Source organism: Pogona vitticeps, chromosome 5, assembly GCF_051106095.1.
Source record: "Pogona vitticeps strain Pit_001003342236 chromosome 5, PviZW2.1, whole genome shotgun sequence".
Classification (NCBI taxonomy): domain Eukaryota; kingdom Metazoa; phylum Chordata; class Lepidosauria; order Squamata; family Agamidae; genus Pogona; species Pogona vitticeps.
Window position 1 is genome coordinate 57,413,043 of NC_135787.1, and position 24,540 is coordinate 57,437,582.

The window sequence follows — 24,540 nt, forward strand, 5'->3', positions numbered from 1 at the left end:
GTGGCATAACGGATCTCATCTAAAAACAGAATATACAACTTTTGCATGCAAATTGGGAGAAAGACTGGGAAATTTCTGATTTTCTTTCTTTCATTCTTTCTTTCCTAGGTTTGGGAGACAGCAATCAGAAAACGTTGTATTGGCAGAAATACTTCTGTTCCCTTTCCCCACTGAGCTGTGCAAATAGCTATGTCCATGCAGGTGATCATTGTCAAGGAGAACTATGAAATTGCAGTCCCTTTATAAAATGATTGAGTTAATTTTAGACATCATCTAGGCAATCTGTAGCAACCTGAACATCAAGAGCATGCCAGTGATGTGATTTTCAGTGCAATCTGAAAGGAGGTTCTCTGGTGCGAATTACAGCCAAAGTGAGAGAGCCTTGTGCAAGAGCATCTCATGAAATGCCAAGGAATTTCAACACATGTGTCTAGCCAGATGGACTCTTCCATCTTGCTGGGAATTACAGATGCCTGCAGTCTTGATGTCTAACAGTAACAAGAACTGAACATCATAGGAGCACAGAAGGCTGCCTTATCTTGAGACAGATGGTGGTATACCATGATGTCTGCAGTTTGAATTCAGCCATGAATTTCATAGGTTCCCTTAAACAAGCCAGAATTCTCTGTCTTCCCCAATTATGCAAATACCAGAGTAACAATATTAGCATATTTACAGAGTAACTGCATAGGTTGCAACTCTATATGTGAAACACTTAGAACAGTCTAAACTGTTATATAAACAGAAACATAGTTTTTATTCATAGATGAAGAACAGAATAACATGATGGGGCTAGTGGAGAGAAGAAACTGTAGAATGCCCTAGATGAAATCTAATATATGTCATTGTTGAAGTTTATGCACGGATGAATATTCAGGCACACTGGATGGCAAATGTATGCACATGTGGCTGATTCAAATTGCTGAATGAAGTGAAAATATAAGTAGTCACATGGCATATATTGTAATCATGTCTTTTGAAGAAGCTTCCTCTGACTGAAATCAAGTTACTTAGCATAATGGATTTCATTAGAGTGGGCCCATTGAATGCATATGGATTTGGAGAGTCAACTCCTCTGTAAAGGCCATTGATTGAAATTGGCGTACTCTAGTTGTAACTTACTTCAGTACTCCTAAGTCAAATACAGTTTGTTCACCATGTAAAGTCTGCCAGGTGTTTTGTTCTCCATCCCCATTCCTATTCTTTCCGAAGCCCTTAGAGAAGAGTGGGAGAATCATAGGCCTGCCACATGTTTTAGAGCACAGCTTCCCCACTCTTACAGTTGTGCATGCTGGGAGCAATTGGAGTCATAGGGCAAAACATCTGGAGAGCCAAATGTCTCCCATTCCTGCATAATGGGCTAGACCATATTTGGCTGGAACCAGTAAAAGTACTGGTGGACCACAAAGGTCTCATTGAAAGGCTCGAGGTCTGCTCTGGAGTCTAGAGCATCCAACGTCATGAGAAACTTGCTTCTCGAACCCTTTTTCACTCTTCCTTTTTGCCTATATACCTGAAATAGGAGGCTTCAGGTTGTATGGCTAATACATCCCCTTAAATAGAGCACTGCTCTTGAGAGCAAGACTCTGAACATTTCATTATCCTGGAACTTGAATTTGTGCCCACTCTATCAATTCATGCACTGGTTGCTCAGGCTGTTAATGAGGGAGAAGTGCAGTGACCATTCAGTCAAATCACATAATGTAGAAAAGGTCAAGGCAGTGCAGTCTTTTATTCTGTTTCAAAGAACATTGTGAATTGGGCATCATGCTATTCATTCTCTGATACTTGGTTCTTAGGATACAGTTATTACAAGGACATAATATAGTTTTAAATTAATCCATATTCAAAACAAAGATTCCAATTAAAATTCTAAATAGTACAGATTCAAGCGCCTTCATCAGCTAATTATAAGAATGAAAATTTGAACTTGTACCATAAAAAGCTGTAGCCTTAGTGTATGTTTTCCACATTTTTATAGGACAGGACGCCTTTGCTTCTTGCAACCTAAATTTAACTTCTTAGTTGCTCATGGCTGTCTTATTCAAGTTGGTAATGTTACATTTTCCTTCAGTAACTTTTTTCTCACTTGTACTACTTTGTAGGTGTTCAGGTTGACCCACTTTAGGGGCTGCATAAGCAAAATGGATTATTGATATCTTGGTGGTGTGAATTCATGATTCTGACTTCTAGTTAGCTTCAATAATGTATAGTTATGTCATGCAATAAACCGCAGTAGCACCAGTACGTTTTATACTTATGGATATATATATTTTCTTTTTAATGTAACAAAATATAACCAAAACATAAAAGACAAATAGAATCACAACTCAAATATACAATGTTACCCACCATATATATACCCCATATATATGTACGAATCTGTACAAAGACCACCATCCCATCTTTTTACTCTGCTCCTGCCCATACCCCAAACCCAACATATACACAAACAAACATACACATTTCTATTCTCATCAATATGTTTCATCTTGATTAATATCATGTGCCCCATCTCTTTCAAAAAGTACAATGATTCTTTTGTTGGGGTATAACCTTTATGTTTTGTAAAGGGTATTTTTCTGATACCGTGGTCTTAAATATTCTTGCCATCCTTCCAGTATAGAGCGTTTCAGTAGTAAAAAAAAAGGTTACATTCCCAGTATTTGAAACATATTGAAGTTCTATTCACCATCTAATCAGAGTCTAAATGTGACAAGTTTGTCACATTTTAACATTAGTGCAATGTTGGATTCTGGCTTAGTAAATAGCTTGTACCCAGTACGATGTGGATGGAGTGATGGACCTGTATATGTATAAAATTAGAAGTAACTTGTTTCTTCACTGTGACGGCCCTGAACTAGTGTGGGCACATGGAAAAGAGCCATATGTGCTGCTGCATTGCCCACCCAGCCTGGAAATAAAGAGACAACACAGGATGTTGGGTTAAAACCTGGGCCACAATTTTATTAACTATTTAAATTAAATCCCCCATCTACAAGAGGGCCTAACGTAATGTGATCTTTATCCAAATCTGGTATAGGCTTTACCTCCGGATTCTAAAGCAGGGTGTGTTCCTATTTATATCCATCCAGCATGTGCTCAGGTGTCCCGTGATAGGGGCACCTCCCCACTGCCTCAGCCCACTGAGCCTCGTGACCCTATGTGAACTGCTGCCTGGGAGGTCCCCTTAATAAAAGGCCACCTCCCCTTGGAACCCTGCTGGCTCCACCAAACAGGTTTATGGGATGATTTTTGCACCATGTGTCCTCCAGGAACTCACCAAAACTCTTCCCCTCGCACTACCCGCCATGGCATGGGGCTATTTATATCCCCCAAGCCCGCCATCACACCTGAAAAATTTGGCCCATAGGCCCCCTTGTAGATCACGCAGAAAAAGGCCCAGTCCTGAATCGTACAAGTGAACTCCATCACTCCTGTATAACTCTGGCTGACAAACTCTTATGTCAGAATGCCTTATCACTGACCCGAATCCAGCTCTCATGGCTCTTTATACTTCTCGATTAACACCATGATGTGCACAGTCAATACATCATGGGTCACAATCGGCCTGCTATACAATCCTTGGTATAATGTTTGACCAAATTAACTTTGTTGCAGGAAACTTGGCCTTAATGGCTTGCAAACCATTGATCACCTGTAGTATAAGTGTCCTATGAGCCAAGTAATTTCCTCCCAGGCAAACAACAATGATCGAATGAGGTGAAACTTGCCTGGGACCTTTTGGGGGCCACCTCCAATGGGGAGACTCATAAATTTGGTACAGGTGGCTAGGTGAAAGGTACAGCCACCTGCCCCCAAGCAACTTCTTTCCTAATCTTTTCCTCAACAATGTCTTCCATACCCTTCGCTGATTTCAAATTATTTGCCACAGTATGCCCCAGGAAATCAACATAGGCCCTATATATTAGGTCTATGTCAAAAACCTTGTTTCTGTATATATCATATATTGTTCCTGCATATATCAGAAAGCCTGGGAGCCAGATCGCCAAGCATCTCTCTGTTTGTTTTTTTTGTTTTTTAAATCTCTCTTTCTCCCTATCCTCCTCTTTGGCCCCTTTCTTTTCTTCCGTTTTTTTTGTTCAAGAGTTCAAATACATCCACATATTTACGTCACCAAATCTTCTCTATAGTAGTTGGGGAAAGGTGATTGCCCAAAGGCAGGGATTGATCCCCACATGGAAGGGCGCTTCTAGATACAGTTAGAACCGATGTCAGGCATTGTGGGGTGGCTGAATTGTCGTAATCTTTTAACTACCCCTGGTGTTTGACTGGGTAAGGACCACTGTGGTTAAGGTGCTGTCCAAGGATTCAAAGCCAGTACGGGTACTCCCAATGCAGGTGTACCCTAAGTGTGCTGTGTGTGATGTGGTTGCCAACTCACCTGCTGCTGGTGAGTTGGCAATGCTGCGGGCACTGCAGCATTTATGGAAGGTGCTCCTGCACCTGTTTGCTAGGTCCTGCTGGGGCACAATCAACCTCATTCTGCCTGCCTGCTGACACCCCTGTGCCTTGGCAGGACTGCTCTTCCTCAACCGGCTTGCACATCTGAGTCCTCTCAATAGTCTGGGGCTCAAACCTTGTGTCCACTTCCAAGTCAAAAACCTCATGTCCACTTCTGAGTTGTTTATTATTATTATTATTATTATTATTATTATTATTATTATTATTATTATTATTATTATTATTATTATTATTATTATTATTATTATTATTATTATTATTAGTATTAGTATTAGTATTAGTATTAGTATTAGTATTAGTATTAGTATTAGTATTAGTATTAGTATTATTAGTATTAGTATTAGTATTAGTATTAGTATTAGTATTATTAGTATTAGTATTATTAGTATTATTAGTATTAGTAGTAGTAGTAGTAGTAGTAGTAGTAGTAGTAGTAGTAGTAGTAGTAGTAGTAGTAGTAGTATTGAGAAGAGCTCCAATCTCCTTCACTCTTCCCCCGTATATCCAAGAAACTCCAAACCATGGACCACGCTGTTGCGTGACCCAAAAAAGCAAGCTCCCTGGGCCAGCTGCATGGAGGGAAAATGAAACCACTTGAACAGAGCCGCGTGGCTTCCCTCTTGCTTGGCTGACCGAAGAAGAGGCCAGGTGAGAGGGACGCTGGCTCTTGAAGGCTCTGTCTCTTCCCCCCTCCCTGAGAGAGGAGTCATCATGCTGTAATGCTGATCTCTGGGCAGGCCGGCAAAGCGTCCCTGCTGCAGCAGATTCGTGCCCGGCAGAGTGGATAGTTTTTTCATATACACTCTTTCTCTTTCTGTTAAAGGCACCAATTACTATGTAGAGGCTGCCCTCTAATCTGACAGTGGGAATGGCTATGAGAGTGTCAAACAACAATGCATACACAACTCTCTCAAGCACACATGCGGCTCCTTGCAGTCATGGCCAATAGCTATAATGGACAGTGTTATATCCAAAAAATGCTTTCAATCATGAAACACAAACTATCACACAGATTTAAATTTTTTTTCATTGGAAACATTTGTTTCAGATAACAGATCAGAATTTAATTGCATATGATTTCTTCTCTTTCCTGCACAGTTTTCTAACTTTGTGCAATGTCAGTGAAGTTTTCGGTTTTCAGATGTCAGTGAGATTTCAATGTCAGTGAGGTTCTTGGCCCAAATTAACACATTCACAGTGCTGCTATGGCTCACATAATTCCACAACCCCATGAGATCTACCTGTTTGTAACTCGGATCCAACAGGAGAAGTTTAGTGGGGAAAAGTAAATTAAGAATACAAATTGATTATGCACACTTAATAATCTTAATAATTAAGTTTAATTTAAATCAATTGAAGCTTAATAATTTAAATATTAATAAATATTTGATTAAGTTGAGTAAATAATATAACTTTAATAATAAAGTTAATTAAAATTTTGTATTTATATGTATGCATTGGTTGGGTGGCCTGTCTATGCTGGCACTTGCTAGAAAACACCGTAAGGCGGAATTGTCACAGGAAGCTCTAGTGCCCTACTTTGTGTAGGACTTTGTGCTAGTTTTCATGTTGGACCCCACAGAGTGGCAGGCAGAATGGATGGCATCCTTGCAAGAACACAGTTACTCTCCTCTTCTCGTGATCTTGTGTAGTATTTTGATAATGCTAGATACGGGTGGGATTTTTGGATTTTCTGAATGAGAAATGCTGTAATTTTTCATTCTGGGAGTTCTGAATGCCGACCAAGCATTTTGCAAATATCTGAATGTGACACTCCTGAGAGAAGGCCTAAATTAGAAGGTCTTGAGGTTTAGCTAGGGCAGGATCTGCCCAAGTGTTCTGTTCCTGCCCTGGCACTAGCTGGGCATCTTCTTTTTGAGCAGGACACATGGGTGTAGCTTGGCTTAGCTAAGCCTCAAAACTTTATATAGTGGTGCCTCGACTTACGAGCGTCCTGACTTACGACCATTTTGAGTTACAACCAGCTCTGGCTGCAAAATTTTGCTTCAACTTGCAGCCAGAGTTTCCAGTTATGAACAGAAAAAGGCAGGGAAAAAGGGGGGAAATTCAAAATTGCTAACCATTGGTAGACAAAGAGGCTGCTTCTTTGTAGCTTTTTCACCCTAACGGTTAGAGTGAGTGCGATCAGAGGAGGCTTCAGACTGCCTGGTAAGATAAGCTGCTTTCTGCTTTTTTAAAAATGTTCTCGGTGGGTTTTGCAGAATGGTTTTGGGCTGAGGGGGCTATGTTTCTGTGCTGTGATGGGTCTTGGGGGTTTGTTTGTTTTTTGGTATTTTCCCTCATTTCCAATGGGTCTTGGGGGTTTGTTTGCTTTTTGGTTCTCCCCCATTTCCAATGGGTCTTACGGGGTTTGCTTGCTTTTTGTTTTGCTTTTTTTGCATTTCCAATGGGTCTTGCACGCTTTGCTTGCTTTCTGCTTTGCTTATTTTGCATTTCTGATGGGTCTTGCATGCTTCGCTAGCTTTCTGCTTTGCTTTTTTTATTTCCGATGGGTCTTGCATGCTTTGCTTGCTTTCTGCTTTGCTTTTTTTGCATTTCTGATGCATCTTGCATACTTTGCTTGCTTTCTGCTTTGCTTTTTTGCATTTCTGATGCATCTTGCATTATTTGCTTGCTTTTCTCCCCCCCCCCCCCTTCGGCCAAATGAATTAATCACGTTTCCGATGGCTCTTGCAGTGATTTTTATTTTTTGTGTGTATGTGATTTTTTTTCCTTTGGCTGGAATGGATTAATTGCTTTTCAATGCATTTCAATGGGAAATGGTATTTTGAGCTATGGCCATTTCGAGTTACAACCAGAGTTCCAGAAACAATTAAGTATGTAAGTTGAGGCACCACTGTATCTTAAGGCACCAGCTGCAAGGCAAAGCTTTAGTTCCCATAGGAACTAATGCAAAAACAGTTAATCCGTCCACTAGCAGGATACTTTTTTAAAAACCTAAGATGACTTAGGTTAAAAAAGGGCAGGAAAGGAGGGAGGGAGGAAAGAATGGGGAAAAGAGGAAAGAAATAAAGTCATCACTGGGGTACACAGACCCCTCAGACAAAGGTTTGTGCTTTTAGGCACAAGAAGAGAGAGGATAGAGGGAGAGAGAAGATAATGGGGGGGAGAGTTTGGAGTCTAAAACACATTTTAAACCAAACACCTTTTAAACCAAACACATTTTAAAACAGCACCTTTTAAAAAAATATTTTAAACAAAACACCTCACTGGGTGAGAGCACAGAAATATAACCCAACCCCCCTGCCCAGACCAAACTCGAGCAGTCACAGACTTTTAAAAAAAAAAAACATTCCAGCAAACCCCTACCTAGCTCAAACCCACACTGAAAAACCCCAGTACTCACCCAGAACAGGCAGTCTCTCTGCAGTACCAGGCAGTCCGAAGCCTCTCTGCAATTGCACACTCTCTAACTGCTGGGGTGAAGGAGCTACAAAGAAGCAGCCTCTTCGCCGACCAATGGTTAGCAGTTTCAATTCCCCGCCTTTTTTCTGATTGCATCTCAAAGCTCTGGTTGCAAGTCAAAGCAAAATTTTGCAACCGGAGCTGTGCGTAACTCAATTTGGTCGCAAGTCAGGACAGTCGTAAGTCGAGCCACCACTGTATTTAGGTCTTTCTCCCGAGGCATCACATTCAATTATTTGCAAGGTGACCAGCAGGTACATAGAACTGCCAAAATATCAAATTATGGTAGTGGTAATAGTGAATTTATCCATAATTCAACTTTAACACCAGAAGAATAAGATCAGAATAGAGATGTGATATTTGTCATTCAGGAAATCTCTCTCCATCCCTTTCTGTATGTATGGGTTTATCCAGTTCATTCTTCATATTCACAGATTGTATGTCCTCTTGTATTTCTGGCAGTGCAGAGACTCGTCAGCAGCCAGATGGGCATGGTGCATGCGAGGTGAAATGAGTGCAATTGTACGGTAGTTGGAGCATTCTGTGGCACTGCCCTTCTTTGGGACTGGGATGTAGACTGATCTTTTCCAGTCCTCTGGCCACTGTTGAGTTTTCCAAACTTGCTGGCATATCGAATATAGCATCTTAACAGCATCATCTTTTTGAATAGTTCCACTGGAATGCCATCACCTCCACTGGCCTTGTTGTTAAACAAGCTTTCTAAGGCCCATTTGACTTAACTCTCCAGGATGTCTTGCTCATGGTCAGCAGCCACAGTATCTGGGTTGTCTGGGACATCCAGATCTTTCTGGTATAATTCCTCTGTATATTCTTGCCACCTCTTGATGTTTTCTGCTTCTGTTAGGTCCCTCCTATTTTTGTCCTTTATCATGTTCATCTTTGCACAAAACGTTCCTTTAATATCTCAGATTTTCCTGAACTGATCTCTGGTTTTTCCTTTTCTATTACAGTGGTGCCTTGCTTAGCGATTGCTTTGCTTAGCGATGTGTTTTTTTTGAGGAATTTTCCGTTCAATGCATTCCAATGGGGGGGAGTTCAAGCATTTAAAACAGGTTTCAAACATGTTAAGACACTTTTAAATGAGCGAAAACAGACATCGCAAAGCCATTGAAATGCATTGAATAGGCTTCAATGCATTCCCTAGGGGGAAACATTATTTCGCTTAGCGATGTTTCCTATGGCGATTTTCGCTTAAGGATGGTTTGCAATGCATTCCTATGGGAAATGGTGTTTCGCTTTTTTGTCCTTTATCATGTTCATCTTTGCACAAAACGTTCCTTTAATATCTGAGATTTTCCTGTACAGATCTCTGGTTTTTCCATTTCTATTATTTTCCTCTATTTCTTTGCATTTGTTCATCTAAGAAGGCCCTCTTGTCTCTCCTTGCTATTCTTTGGAAGTCTGCATTCAATTTTCTGTAACTTTCCCCATCTCCCTTGCATTTTGTTTCCCTTCTCTTCTCTGCTATTTTTAAAGCCTTGTTGGACAGCCACTTTGCTTTCTTACATTTCCTTTTCTTTGGAATGGTTTTTGTTGCTGCCTCCTGTACACTGATTCGAGCCTCTATCCAAAGTTCTTCAGGCACTCTGTCCACCAAATCTAGTTCTTTAAATCTGTTCTTCACTTCCACTGTGTGTATTATCTACACAAGCAGACCTGCAGCCTATGCAACTATGTCACCTGCCAGGAAGATGATCAGCACCAGTGGAGTGAACTCTTCGAGGAATTGGCATGACCTGTTGGAAGTCTTCAGAACCAGCTATCCCGTTTTGATGTAGAATAAAATATGGAGAAATTAGTCCACTCTCACCATCTCCCTTAGAAACGAAAAGAAAAGCAACTAGTCTAAATGCTGAAAACGTCTACTTATAGCAAATGCTTTTGATGTTTCCTTTTATATATTGTGGACCCACATCTCCACACCACTGTCTTCACTGGAGGGCAGATAAGGGAGAGGTGAGAAAGGTGACAGAAAGGAGCCTAACAAAAAAGCAACAGGAAAGTAGAGATGATCTCAAAGACTCTTAGGCATGGAGCCAAAACTCTATATGTTAATTCGTTCCATGAAAATCACTTTTTTGCGAAAACATCATCTTGTGAAATGCGGTTCCCCATTGAAATGCATTGAAATCCATTTAATGCGTTCCAATGGGGACAAATCGTCGTCGTTTTGCGAAAATCGCCCATAGAGAAACGCCGTCCCGGAAACACCCATGTTGCGAGTCGTGGACTCAGATGTCAAAATTGTCATCTTGCCAAAATCGGTACTGGAAAAAAAAGTCTTGCGAAGCACGGTCCAAAACATTGTATAGCTAAAATCGCCCATACGAAACACTGTTTTGCAAAGTGCTATAGCGATCACAAAAACTCATTGTCATGCGGATTCGTCGTTTTGTGAGGCAATTGTCTAGCGGGGCACCACTATAGTTAAATTAGTTGCAGGTAGTACCTGGGAATTAAAACCAAGCAGGGCATGTTCCCCACTGACATCCAGTGTTAAAAGAGAAGCATGAAATGTTGCATTTTTTTCTAACATGATAATATATAAATATGTACATAATTAGGTTGCAAAAATGTTGTCATGAAAAATAATTGTCTGTTCACTCACACTTCCATTGTTGTGTTGTTGATTTGTCATCTCCTTTAGCCGTGGCATCAGTTCCACCTTCGCAGCTTGGATGAGCCAAGAAAGGCAAGGATCAAGAATGCATGTGGTCACCCTCAGCATTCCAAGCACTCTGTCTACATCCTCAATATCTAAAACCTGAAAAGAACCCCAGCTAAAAGGACAAGCAGTTGCCAAAGTGACATCAACATGACCTGCCTCAATATCAGTGCGAAGCAGACAAACCGTAGCTAGAGAACAAAGTGGGTTAATGACTGCCCTGGCTGTCTCTTCCAAGTACGCTGGTGGAAAAGACTTTGCACAGTTCATGAAAGCATTGCCGGGCTGCTGTGTGCAGACATAATAATAGCAGAGACAAAGCCTTTCTTAACAGCCTTTGTCTTTGTGGTGTATGTTTTCAGATGAATTGCAGCAAGGTTACAATCTGACTGGTCCTGAGTTGTCCTTCAATGGTGCTCCAGCCTCTGCCTCTTTTGTTTCAGTCCTCTCAGCTCCCTGATGCCGTTTTGATTTAATCTCTCTCATAATAATTCACTGACAGAGCACAATGAATTTGTGTCTTTAGTAAGCTACTTACGACACCTGAGCATGTGGGAGCTAGAGATCTGTTGTTAATATTACCAGCTCACTGCCACCATTTCAATGTTTTCTACTTGGTTGTTCCTATAAAAGCTGCTAGCCTTGAGAATAGCAATGTGGACCAAGCCATTGGAGGGGAATGATAAATTTAATTCTCCTTTTAAATAGCTGTGACTTTATACCCTTGTTATATGCTGTCCAGTTGCTTCCAACTTACAGCAGCTCTAGCAGGGTTTTCAAGGAATGTGAGATGTTCATGGAATAGTTTACCATTGCCACCCCCATTCCATATGTTTTCAGGGCCAGGAGGAACTGGACAGGAGGCATTTGGCCTTATTACTTCTGTTGGGTCTCTAAGCAGCTTTTGATACCATCAACAATAATATCCTTCCAGATCATATCTCTGGGATGGTTCTTGTAGACATCATTTTACAGTGGTTCTAGTCCTTCCGGGGGTGGGGGCAAGGGTAGTAACGGTAAGCAGGTTGTATATTCTGGAGCTGTGTTGTCTAAGCATTTTCAAAGTACTGCATGCCAGCACAGGCAGTGGATCAAGCCACTTGGTAAAGTTCTTTTCCAGCCTCTGACATTTAAGGCAAGCTTTCCCCTCTCCTTTTTGTTTGTTTGTTTGTTTGCTTGCTTGGTTGCTTCCATATTTTTATTTATAGCTTCTTTTCTTTCTCTGACCATCTTGCAAGTGGCAAACAGGCAGGCTGAATAAGAGTGAGTGCCTAAGCTCACTGTAGATTTGATTCTGGATTCCCTAAGTACAGCATTAACTACTAACTGCATTGATTCTCAATTGAATTCTTCTGGGTTAGAGAGAGGCTTCCCCCAAACTGCTAGCATGCATAATTATATGTATGTGGATATATAGCTTGAGTTATGAAGGCTTGCGTTGAGTTGAATGCCCTTAAGCCAAGGCCATAACCTTCACCTATGTTCCTTCTTGCTTATTCTGCAACACTTCCTTGGGATGGTTCTAATACTGAGCATCCACCCATAACCATCAGTGGCTGGGATCATTTTGAGGTCCTTCCTGTTTATTCTAACACATCTGGCTTTGCCCTATTGAGCCTTATTAACATATCAAGAAACCAAGTACTTTATCCAGTTGTGCTCCATGATACTCTGATGTTGCCATTCCTTTTCCCAAACCTATTGCCTTCTTTAAATGCAATGAATGTCTAATTTAAAACTATCAGGGCTGATACGAGTAATGGCTAGAGCACCAATTTTGTACAGATCGCACATACTGTCTCACTGAACTAGAGGTCTTTCACTTCTATAGTTCTGTCCATTCTATTTACAAGCAAAACATGATCAAAATATGTTGCCACTGAGTGTAACTGATGGGAAAGTTAGCTCCAAAATCTCCCTTCCACACCGACCTGCAGAATGTGCTACGGAAGAGTTGCCCCCCCCCCCCCCCGTGTATGAGAGTGCCTTAAATAGTTGCCTATTTGTGAAAACTGGGTAGAAAATCTAATTACATCTGCATGAGATTTAGAAACTTTAAAGGTGAAATGTGCTCAATGTATTATGAACTTTATAATTCTTGTATTAAAGGAATCTGATCTTCATTAGATACTTAACACATTAGATATGTTTGAAAGATGGCAGGCATGCCTTAAAGGCAAATCCAGATTGTAGCAGTGTAAAATATGAAGGACTTTTCATACTGGACATTTGGGAAACACAGCGCAGAGATACATTTACTGATTATTTTTTTGAGCCATATATTCCCCCAGGGTATGACATAGCATTGTGAGTTTAATAATGCCAAGTTACTGAGTGCTGGAGACTAATGAATATATCTATTCAAGGAAACACACATACAAAGTTTTAGCACTCAGAAGCATTTATCTCCAGCAGTTTTCTATTTTCCAGGTAACTCTTTTCATTGTCTCTGCCTATTGTTCCTTCCATTTGTATTTTTTTTCTTGTAGCGCAGAGATATTTTTCTGTAGCACATTTGAAAAAATACTGTTTTCATTGTGAATTATGAAGACTGAGCTGGAGTATTTTAGAAATGCAGGTCTAGTCTCTGTGTCTGTGTATGTTTTAAAGGTTATTAAATAAATTGGTCTTGAACTGGCAAGGTGAAAGTCAAGAAGAGAATGAGTTATAATTGAACCTCTACTTAGTGTTCATCTGTAATACATGACATCTGTTTCTTGGCCACCTCTGGTACAATTCAAGACAGAACAATGACTCCTGATGTTCCTGTACCTCTACTTCCATGTGGTCCTGGTATAAATGAGGTACCAGCAGTATTTCCCGTTGTTATACTTTTGCAAACAGAGCATTTGTGTGAGATATAAACTGTGCAGCGTTTGTGTCTATACATGAAAAGAGCTTAATATCTTATGTGTCAAACTCACTAAGGCAACACAAACTGACTTGGAATTAAGTTAACTTGCTAAAACTTACTTCTGACTTCTTGTTTCTTTCAACAGTATTAGAAGAGTATGAAAAGATATTGAAACATGAGATAGTTTTGCAACCAGAATTCTCCATCATATCCACAGGAAGTGATATTTCCCATAGGGTGCTGGATAATAATCTGAATATTATTTTCTGAAATATATCAGTGAGTTCTACTTTCTTCAGCAGCGATTGCATAAAACGTTGATGGAATATGCACATACTCAAATGATCATTTACACAGACCTGGCAAATCTAATAGGATTGAGGAACTTTCGAATAAAGCATTAGATGGGGAAAATTTAGAACTTAGAGCTTTTTTTTTTTTTTTTTTTTTTTTTTTTGGAATGGTAACTGCCAGAAATGTCAGCCAGCCATTCTAGGAGAAATTCTAAAAAATTTTTTATTGGATTGATTTGATCTTTATATTGCCCATCTAACCCAATTGTCAATCAACCAACCAAAACCAACCCTCACCCCTAAAATAATAAAAACAATCTCTGGTTGAGTTGCTTATAGGACTTATCCCCTCATTTCCTACTTTTTGTTTCCTAGCTCACAAGCTTGGCATGCTATCCCATATATCTGATTCTTGTATGAGGTGGTTTCAGTTTAGGATTAGAAAATATGGATAAAGCAAAGTTTACTTCCCTTGTTGAAATAGTGAATGTTAATAGCTTCACACATCATAGGTAGTTATGTGCTGTCAAGTCACAACCAACTCATAGTGACCCTAATAAGTGAAATATGAAGCAATGGTTATACCAATTCCACCACCTCAGTGGGTTTCCATGGCCAAGTGAGGATTCAAACTAGGATTCAGCATCCTAGTCCATCACTCTATCATTTACACCACATTGGGTACTCACACCCCATAAGGCAAAAATAGCCAAATATTCTAATAAATACCAGGTCCAACTTACAAAGAAACAATCCAACTGTTTATTTGAGCAGACTGGACTTCTCAGTGCAGTTGACCATTCTTGCACCACCATTTAGCTCTAATTACAGACTGTTGTCATCTCATTTAAATGGGCTCTAATAGTATGCACTTATTTGTTTATGCATATCAAAAAAATTGGGAATACTGAATATGCAGAGCTATGTATCCTATAGGCAGCATAATGCATTTTTAGAGGATCAATACTTATAAGCATATTATTGGTAGAACATGGGGTTTTCATAACAATTAACTAAGTGTTTACTCTCACTCATTTCGTGTTCTCTAGCAAGTGTGATGTTCCATCTTCTAGTGCCCCTACTGACCACAAAGTATCCAGCTGCATTAGTATCATTAGGCCACTCAGTATTCTTCTAATCACATACTCACCTACCTATCAATTTGCAGTTCCAATAACAGAATGCCTATAAACATTTAAATGAATTTTCAAAACATATGGCATTTTTCATTTTCATTTTCTTTGATTACTGGGACATAAATTATGAAAAACTGAGAATCAGTGGAGGAGCATATTGAGATGGTAGGTTAGATGGTAACCTATATTGGAAGACCACATGTTGTTGTTTAGTCATTTAATCATGTCCGACTCTTCATGGCCCCATGGACCAGAGCATGCCAGCCCCTCTGTCTTCCACTGCCTCCCGGAGTTGGGTCAAATTCATGTTGGTAGCTTCGATGACACTATCCAACCATCTGGTCCTCTGTCGTCCCCTTCTCCTCCTGCCTTCACACTTTCCTAACATCAGCATCTTTTCCAGGAAGTCTTCTCTTCTCATAAGATGGCCAAAGTATTGGAGCCTGAGCTTCAGGATCTGTCCTTCCAGTGAGCACTCAGGGTTGATTTCCTTTAGAATGGATAGGTTTGTTCTCCTTGCAGTCCAGGGGACTCTCAAGAGTCTCCTCCAGCACCACAATTCAAAAGCATCAATTCTTCGGCGGTCAGCCTTCTTTATAGTCCAGCTCTCACTTCTGTACATAACTACAGGAAAAAACATAGCTTTGACTATTTGGACTTTTGTTGGCAAGGTGATGTCTCTGCTTTTTAAGATGCTGTCTAGGTTTGTCATCGCTTTCCTCCCAAGAAGCAGGCATCTTTTAATTTCATGGCTGCTGTCACCATCTTCAGTGATCATGGAGCCCAAGAAAGTAAAATATGTTACTGCCTCCATATCTTTCCCTTCTATTTGCCAGGAGGTGATGGGACCAGTGGCCATGATCTTAATTTTTTTTGATGTTGAGCTACAGACTGTTTTTTGCACTCTCCTCTTTCACCCTAATTACAAGGTTCTTTAATTCCTCCTCACTTTCCGCCATCAGAGTGGTATCATCTGCATATCGGAGGTTGCTCATATTTCTTCCGGCGATTTTAATTCCAGCTTGGGATTCCTCCAGTCCGGCCTTTTGCATGATGAATTCTGCATATAAGTTAAATAAGCCAGGGGAAAATATACAGCCTTGTTGTACTTCTTTCCCAATTTTGAACCAATCAGTTGTTCCATATCCAGTTCTAACTGTTGCTTCCTATCCAACGTATAGGTTTCACAGGAGATAGATAAGGTGATCAGGCGCTCCCATTTCTTTAAGGACTTGCCATAGTTTGCTGTGGTCCACACAGTCAAAGGCTTTTGCATAGTCAATGAAGCAGAGGTAGATGTTTTTTTGGAACTCTCTGGCTTTCTCCATAATCCAGCGCATTTTAGCAATTTGGTCTCTAGTTTCTCTGCTCCTTTGAAATCCAGCTTGTCCTTCTGAGAGTTCTTGGTCCACATACTACTGAAGCCTACCTTGTAGGATTTTGAGCATAATTTTGCTAGCGTGTGAAATGAATGCAATTGTACGGTAGTTGGAGCATTCTTTGGCACTGCCCTTCTTTGGGATTGGGATGTAGACTGATGTTTTCCAGTCCTCTGGCCACTGTTGAGTTTTCCAAACTTGCTGGCATATTGAATGTAGCACCTTAACAGCATCATCTTTTTAAATAGTTCCACTGGAATGCCATCACATCCACTGGCCTTGTAGTTAGACAAGCTTTCTAAGGCCCATTTGATTTAACTCTCCAGGATGTCTGGCTCATGGTCAGCAGCCAAAGTATCTGGGTTGTCCGGGGTATCCAAATCTTTGTGATATAATCCCTCTGTATATTCTTGCCACCTCTTCTTGATGTTTTCTGCTCCTGTTAGGTCCCTCCTATTTTTGTCCTTTATCATGTTCATCTTTGCACAAAACATTCCTTTAATATCTCAGATTTTCCTGAACAGATCTATGTTTTTTCCTTTTCTATTACAGTGGTGTCTCGCTTAGCGATTGCTTCGCTTAGCGATGGGTTTTTTTGACGAATTTTCCGCATTGTTTAACAATGTTCTCTATGGGCGATTTTCACTTAACGATGTCTGTTTTCGCTCATTTAAAAGTGTCTTAAAATGTTTGAAACCTGTTTTAAATGCTTGGAATCGTTAGTGCACCTTGCAAAACAGTTGCAAACTTAATTTGGCTTTGTTCTGAGTCTTCGTTAATTTTGGTGAATTCCCCCCTCCCCATTGGAATGCATTGAACTGTCCGTTCAATGCATTCCAATGGAGGGGGGGAATTCAAGCATTTAAAACAGGTTTCAAACATGTTAAGACAATTTTAAATGAGCGAAAACGGACATCACAAAGCCATTGAAATGCATTGAATAGGCTTCAATGCATTCCAATGGGGGAAACATTGTTTCGCTTAGGGATGTTTCCTATGGCGATTTTCGCTTAAGGACAGTAATCTATTCCCATTGGAACAGATTAACCGGTTTTCAATGCATTCCTATGGGAAATGGTGTTTCGCTTAGCGATGTTTTCCCATATCGATGGTTTTTTTTAACCAATTAACATCGTTAAGCGAGGCACCACTGTATTTTCCTCTATTTCTTTGCATTGTTCATTTAAGAAAGCCCTCTTGTCTCTCCTTGCTACTCTTTGGAAGTCTGCATTTAATTTTCTTTAAGTTTCCCTATCTCCCTGGCATTTTGTTTCCCTTCTCTTCTCTGCTATTTGTAAGGCCCCGTTGAACAGCCACTTTGCTTTCTTGCATTTCCTTTTCTTTGGGATGGTTTTTGTTGCTGCCTCCTGTACAATGATTCGAGCCTCTATCCAAAGTTCTCCAGGCACTCTGTCCACCAAATCTAGCTCTTTAAATCTGTTCTTCACTTCCACTGTGTATTCATAAGGAATTTGGTTTAGATTATACCTGACTAGCCCAGTTGTTTTTCCTACTCTCTTCAGTTTAAGCTTGAATTTTGCTATGAGAAGCTGATGATCAGAGCCACAATCAGCTCCAGGTCTTGTTTTTGCTGACTGTATAGAGCTTCTCTATCTTTGGCTGCAGAGAATATAATCAGTCTGATTTTGGTATTGCCCATCTGGTGAATTCCATGTGTAGAGTCGCCTCTTGTGTTGTTGGAAAAGAGTGTTTGTGATGACCAGCTTGTTCACTTGACAAAACTCTATTAGCCTTTGCCCTGCTTTGTTTTGAACTCCAAGTATAAACTTTCCTGTTGTTCCTTTTATCTCTTGATTCCCTACTTTAGCATTCCAATCCCCTATAATGAGAAGAACATCTTTCTTTGGTGTCAGTTCTAGAAGGTGTTGTAAGTCTTCATAGAATTGGTCAATTTCAGCCTCCTCAGCATTGGTGGTTGGTGCATAAACTTGGATTATTGTGATGTTGAAAGGTCTTCCTTGGATTTGTATTGAAATCATTCTATCATTTTTGAGATTACATCCCATTAGAGCTTTTCCCACTGTTTTGTTGACTATGAGAGCTACTACATTCCTTTTATGGGATTCTTGCCCACAATAGTAGATATGATAATCATCTGAGCTGAATTTGCTCATTCCTGTCCATTTTAGTTCACTGATACCCAGGATGTCAATGTTTATTCTTGCCACCTCCTGTTTGACCATATCCAGCTTACTAAGGTTCATAGATCTTACAATCCAGATTCCTATGCATTATTTTTCTTTGCAGCATCAGACTTTCCTTTCACTTCCAGGCACATCCACAGCTGAGCATCCTTTCAGCTTTGGCCCAACCACTTAAGTAGCTCTGGAGCTACTTGTACTTGTCCTCCGCTCTTCCTCGGTAGCATGTTGGACGCCTTCCGACCGAAGGGTCCCATCTTCCAGTGTCATATCCTTTAGCCTTTTGTTTCTGTTCATGGGGTTTTCTCGGCAAAGATACTGGAGTGGCTTGCCAATTCCTACTCCAAGTGGATTGCGTTTAGTCGGAACTCTCCACTATGACCTGTCCATCTTGGATGTCTCTGCACGGCATAGCCCATAGCTTCTCTGAATTACTCAAGCTCCTTCACCACGACAAGGCAGCAATCCATGAAGGAGGGAAGACCACATAGTCAACATTAATAGAAACTTCAGCTGCAGTCCTCTTGAATACTTACTTTGTTATTGGTATTGATGCATTGTTAAATTGAAAGGTTATTGTTATAAATTTTAGAGATTAACTGCCTTAAGTTAAGAAATCAGTGTAAACTCTGCTTGATGCTGTGTTGTACAACACAGGACCCAACAGATAATAGCTAGGGTGCTTTCTTAGCTTGAGGCAATTTGCCTCCAAAAGATATACTATTGTTACCATTATGTTGATGTAACTACACAAGAAAATTTTGTCCCCTGCTTCGAAAACTCAAGCAGTGCACTTCGCTATTGTCTGGAATTACATTCCGCACCACTTTCTCTGTCCTGACTAATGGCAACTTCATCTATTTATTTGCAGCATTCACCAAACATGCTAATGATAATGTAAACATCTCCTTTAAAGGCTTTGAAATTTCCATATAAAAACAATATATTTGAGTTTGGGCAAAGTGAACCATTCCAAGTATTGAAGTATATGAGCTATCAAAAAAGGATGCAACATTTGGGTGTTTAATAGGATATATTTTCTTTTTGGTGGGCATTTATATTTTCCATTAATGCTAACAGGAGTTATATGCAGCCATTAAGCAAACATGCCCCTTTTCATGCAAATTTCACACTTTATTATGTGAAGAATATGTTACTCCCTTTTCTCTGAAGTTGTAGAGCTGATGTGGACTGTTGCCCCAGCAAAGAAGGTTGCAGTGAAACATTAAAATTATTTAGTTTGTTCCCTAAACACATCCATCATGAAAGTGCATTAATCCACAGTTCTTCTCCTACCATGCAGATGAGTAAATAGCCTCTCCTCCTTCTCTCTTTAAAGTTTAACCTTGACTGAATAAGAGTGACAATTCCTCTTTCCTTCAGCCCCTACAGATTAGCTTTGACATATTGTTTGTCAGTTTGACAAAAGAAAGAAAGAAAAAGGAAAAAAATAAAAATAGGGAAAGGAAAGGAAAACTCCGGCTTGTGAAAGTATCTTTTGATGCTGGCATGATGAATTCTTTATGTGATCCTTAAAAGAATGGTGTTATGCTTTATGGACTCTATGCTCTATTGTATTACACTTTCTGTTCATCAGTTCCATGAATCTAAAATGTAAGATGGGAAACACTATAGATAGGAGCTATCACATTATGGCAGATGTATTGTGGTTTCCTATTTGTGTGTTTCAGTATCTTCTTCTTGTGTACAATCCTTTAAGGCTTTAGCTTTCTTTTACTGTTTCTAGAGTGGAAAGATGAGGGCATGCTGCCAGGGTTGATTCATGCAGTGGAATGTACATCTTTGGATTCAAAGAGCATTATAAATGCAGATAAACAATCTTGTGGATTGCCCCCAAGGTTCCTTGTTTCTTCTTTAGCTACTCCCATTTGAATACAATCTGACAATTTTTTTTGAACAGGACTTATTGGAAGGTGTGTGCAAGGAGAGAAGTGGGATATTTCATCAGCGGTAGTGAGCTCTTGAAGGAGCCCCTAGAATCACTGGCGCTATTGTTAGGCATAGTGAGGCACCTGCCTCAGACAGTGGATGCTAATGGAAATAGAATGGTGGCAAGTGCTGGCAACCACAGCTGTACATGTAACACATACAGTCTTGTGTCGTGTAGACCAGCCTAGTGCCCTCCAGTCTCGTGCAGTAACAGGGCTGAAATAACATTCGACTTACAGTCCTTACATGGAATGAGAGTGAGCATGCTGTCTTGTGCTTTATCTCCAATGGCAAAATATCCAGATCACAACCATAATGCTGAATAACTCAGAGGTCCAGGGGGACCTACACAACTTCCAGTTTTTGAAGCCCATAGCTGCCAATTTTTTTAAAAAAGGAAATTAAGGCAAGAAAAAGAGGAGGAAGAGGAAGAAGGCATCTGTCACTGTAGCCAGATCAGACATCCCAGGGAACAGTCATAGCTGGTGCACTAGATTCCATACTTTTTGCAATTCTAGTAGTAGAAAAAGAAAAAGAAAAGAGAAAAAGGTGCTTTGGCAAGCTGTCAGTGGCCAGCTTCATCATTTTGGATAACATTATTTTTTGAGGCCTATTTCAATCTGGTTTCAGGCTGGATGTGAAGCAGAAATTGCTTTGATTGACCTGTAGGTTGAGATCATCTGTTCTGGGAATGATTCAAGGAGACACGAACCCTATCTGACTTCTCAGTGGCATTCAATATCTTAAAACCATTGCATCATTTTGGGTAGGCCATCTGAGTTGGGATGTGGGGGCACTTCATTCGAGTGGTGCTACTCTTACTTGGATGGCTGCTTCATAAATATGGTGCAGGTGATTTATTGCTTTGCACAACAGCAGTTCTGCTGTGGAATTCCACTCTATTTTATCTCTCAAGTTTTTAACAGCTATAGGATATGGGTGGGATTCCCAGGAAACATGCCCCCCCCGTGAGTTTCCATAGCCAAACAGGAGTTTGAACCCAGGTTTCTTAAACTGTAACCCAGCACTCCATCCACAATACTATATTGACTCTAAGATTACTGTTTTACTGTTTGTATTTCACATTTCTATTGTACTGTGATCTTTGGTTATCAGTAATCTAAAAGTGCAACAAACAAACACAAACAAATGTGTGAATGATAGGCCCCCTTTTTAGCTGAAGGACCATGTCAAATTGCTTGCCTTCACACTGATTCTGTAATATGCAGGGGCCATCTGAGATAGGAAAACTGTACTTTGGCATTTAGAAATGGTGGTTTCCCATAAGCTCACACACACACACACACACCCCGTATAAATATTAGGCACTAGCAGGGTCCCTAGGTATTGCCTAGTCATTTTCTTAAGTGATGATAATTGATAGTTTTGAAATGAAAGGCTATTGATTTTTATCTAGTTTGGTTCAGGGCCTAATTGATGATTTTGTACATCTTGTGTCCCAAGAAATAAAAAGAAGATATAATTGGTTCCTCTGGTGCCATCCTGAATAGTCTTAATCCAAGAATAGCTTAAAAATATATTTTTTTCTTTAAGCAAAGGTGGGCTTCAATTATTCAAACAAACGGCTTTTTCTTACAATAGGTTAATAACCCTACAATGAACAAAGCCTTTATGCTATTTCCACTCCTAATTTCATTTCCTAGGGTTTCTTGCAAACCACTCGAAAATGTATGAGAATGGCAAATGACTCATCACCATATTCATGTTTTTTTTCTGAAAAAGGAAAACCACTTCTATCTGTCATAGCAAAGCCAAAACTAGCTTTTCTGACTTACATAGCACCTATCAATATGCAATATAAATGAGAAACAAGAAACATAATGTATTTTGAAAAACAGAAAAAAACATGCTGATGAAAAATGAGATGGCTTGATATCAATCTTGACCCAAAGAGATTATTCAATTATGACTAGACTAGATTATCAGTGAATTAAAAGAAAATTGAGAAAGAACTCTGCAAAACTGAGCTTTATTTCCCCCCAACTAAATTGCAAATTTACCTTTCTGCGTCCAATGAATTATTCAACAACCTTCTCAAGTAATGGTTCCAAGCAGCCCTTGTAATCAATGCAGAATATTCAATGTTACAGATGTTTTCCAGTTTGGTAAGATTACTCTTTTTGCTATCTATGCTGTCCTAATGAAAATTAACCTCTCATTGTCACACTATTCTCTACAAGAGTTCTATGTGTAATTCAGCACGCTATATTTTAAGGATGTTAATAAACTGAAGAGCGATCAGGATAGTGAAGAGTCTGGAACCAAAGCCTTCTGAAAAACTGCTGGAGAAGAGGGTTTGTTTATTTATTTATTTATCACATGTCAGCTTTCTCCTCAATTTGGAAGTCCAGGTGGCTTGCGATGGCCCGAATCCAATTACAAATTACTATGTTCTCACCATCTGGAGCATACAAAGGCATGCAACTGAGTTTGTAACCAAATATGTCACTGGGTTGTGTCTGAGCAAATTATGAACAGAGAGCATGATCACACACACTGATTTTGTGATTTCTATCCTTTTCCCCCAAAATAAGACCTAACCTGAAATTAAGCCCTAGTATGATTTTTCAGGATGCTCGTAATATAAGAGCTACCCCCAAAATAAGCCCCAATCAAGTGAAACCCCATTCTCCACCATTGTGCAACAACCAAAAGAAGATGACATGACTGTATTTGAATAAATGTAGATTGTTGTACATGAAAACAAAACATCCCCTGAAAATAAGCCCTAATGTGTTTTTGGAGTAAAAATTAATATAAGACCCTGTCTTATTTTTGGGGAAACACGGTAGATTGTGTTAGGCAAATCAAACAGAATTGCACAATTCAACAAAAAAACCACACAGGTACAATAAAAACAGAACGAGCTGACATTTAAAACACAGTTAAATGCAATTTAAATTATAGCAGTAAAATAAATGCAGCATCTACTGTTCTCTGAGTTTCTCAGCAGCCTGTAAATAGTCAAAAGCTTACTTGACTAAAGAGGACTTTGCTGGCAACAGGACAACAGAGACAAGGCAAACTTGCATTTATCTTGGAGAATAAGATATTAACAGAAGACTTTTTACCAGTTTTCAAATATCTGAAGGGCTGCAATAAAGAAAATGGTACAGGGAAAGAGGACTATTGAACAATTGATTGGTTAAATTTATATCCCACCTTTCTATCAACAAAGGACACTCAAACCAGTTACCAGTGGCAAAATAAAAATAAACACAATAAAAATGGATGACACATATAAAAACATAGTTTAAAGCTAAATTCAACCAGATTAGCATTAGGGGGTGGTAATTGCAGGAAAGGAGCATTCAGCTAATGTATTTTCTTTCACTTCAACTGTCACTCCTAAACAGTCTGGGGAAAACCTTTGAGGCCACTGAGTAGCAGCTACATTCTGCGATTGAAGATCTTTCCTTACATTATAAAAACAACCAGCTGAAACCAACTCCTTTAAAAACACAGGTTTATGCCTTCTACTTAAAGAACAGAGAAGCAGAGAAGAAGCTCCAAGTTAGCTGGGAAAGCAAAATTTTGGAATATTAGGTAAAAGTAGAGGTTCCCTTTGACAAATTGTCCAGTCATGTCTGACTCTAGGGGCTGGTGCTCATCCCTGTTTCCAAGCCTAGACCCAACGTTTGTCCATAGACAGTTCCCATGGTCACATGGCCAGCATGACTAGATACAGAAAGCTGTTACCTTCCCACCATGGTGATACCTATTTATCTACTCTCATTTTTACATGCTTTCAAACTGCTAGGTTGGCAGGAGCTGGGACAAGCGACGGGAGCTCTCTCCATTGCGTGGATTTGAACTGCTGATCTTTCAACCTTACAGCCCAAAGGCTTTGAGTTTAGCCCACAGTGCCACCACGTCCCTTTGGAATATTGCTCTACCCCAAATTATTTAGTTGTCACTCTGGATAAAACCCTGACCCACAAAAAACACTGTCTAAACACCAAACAGAAAGTTGTCGCCAGAAATAACATACTTAGGAAACTGGGGTCTACATCCACAAACAATAACAACAGTTTTGTTCCTGTGGTACTTCACAGCAGAATATGCCAGTGTTGTATGGTATAAATCAGTGCATAACAAACAAGTGGGTGTAGCTCTAAATGAATCATGCAGAATTATTATTGGCTGCC

General features: G+C 39.8%; 1 long non-coding RNA gene across 1 annotated transcript in view; it reads right to left on the reverse strand.

The window, feature by feature from the left end:
- LOC144589399 (uncharacterized) overlaps positions 1-24,540 on the reverse strand; it is a 1,017,889-nt gene that overhangs the window by 732,489 nt on the left and 260,860 nt on the right. The window lies entirely within an intron of this gene.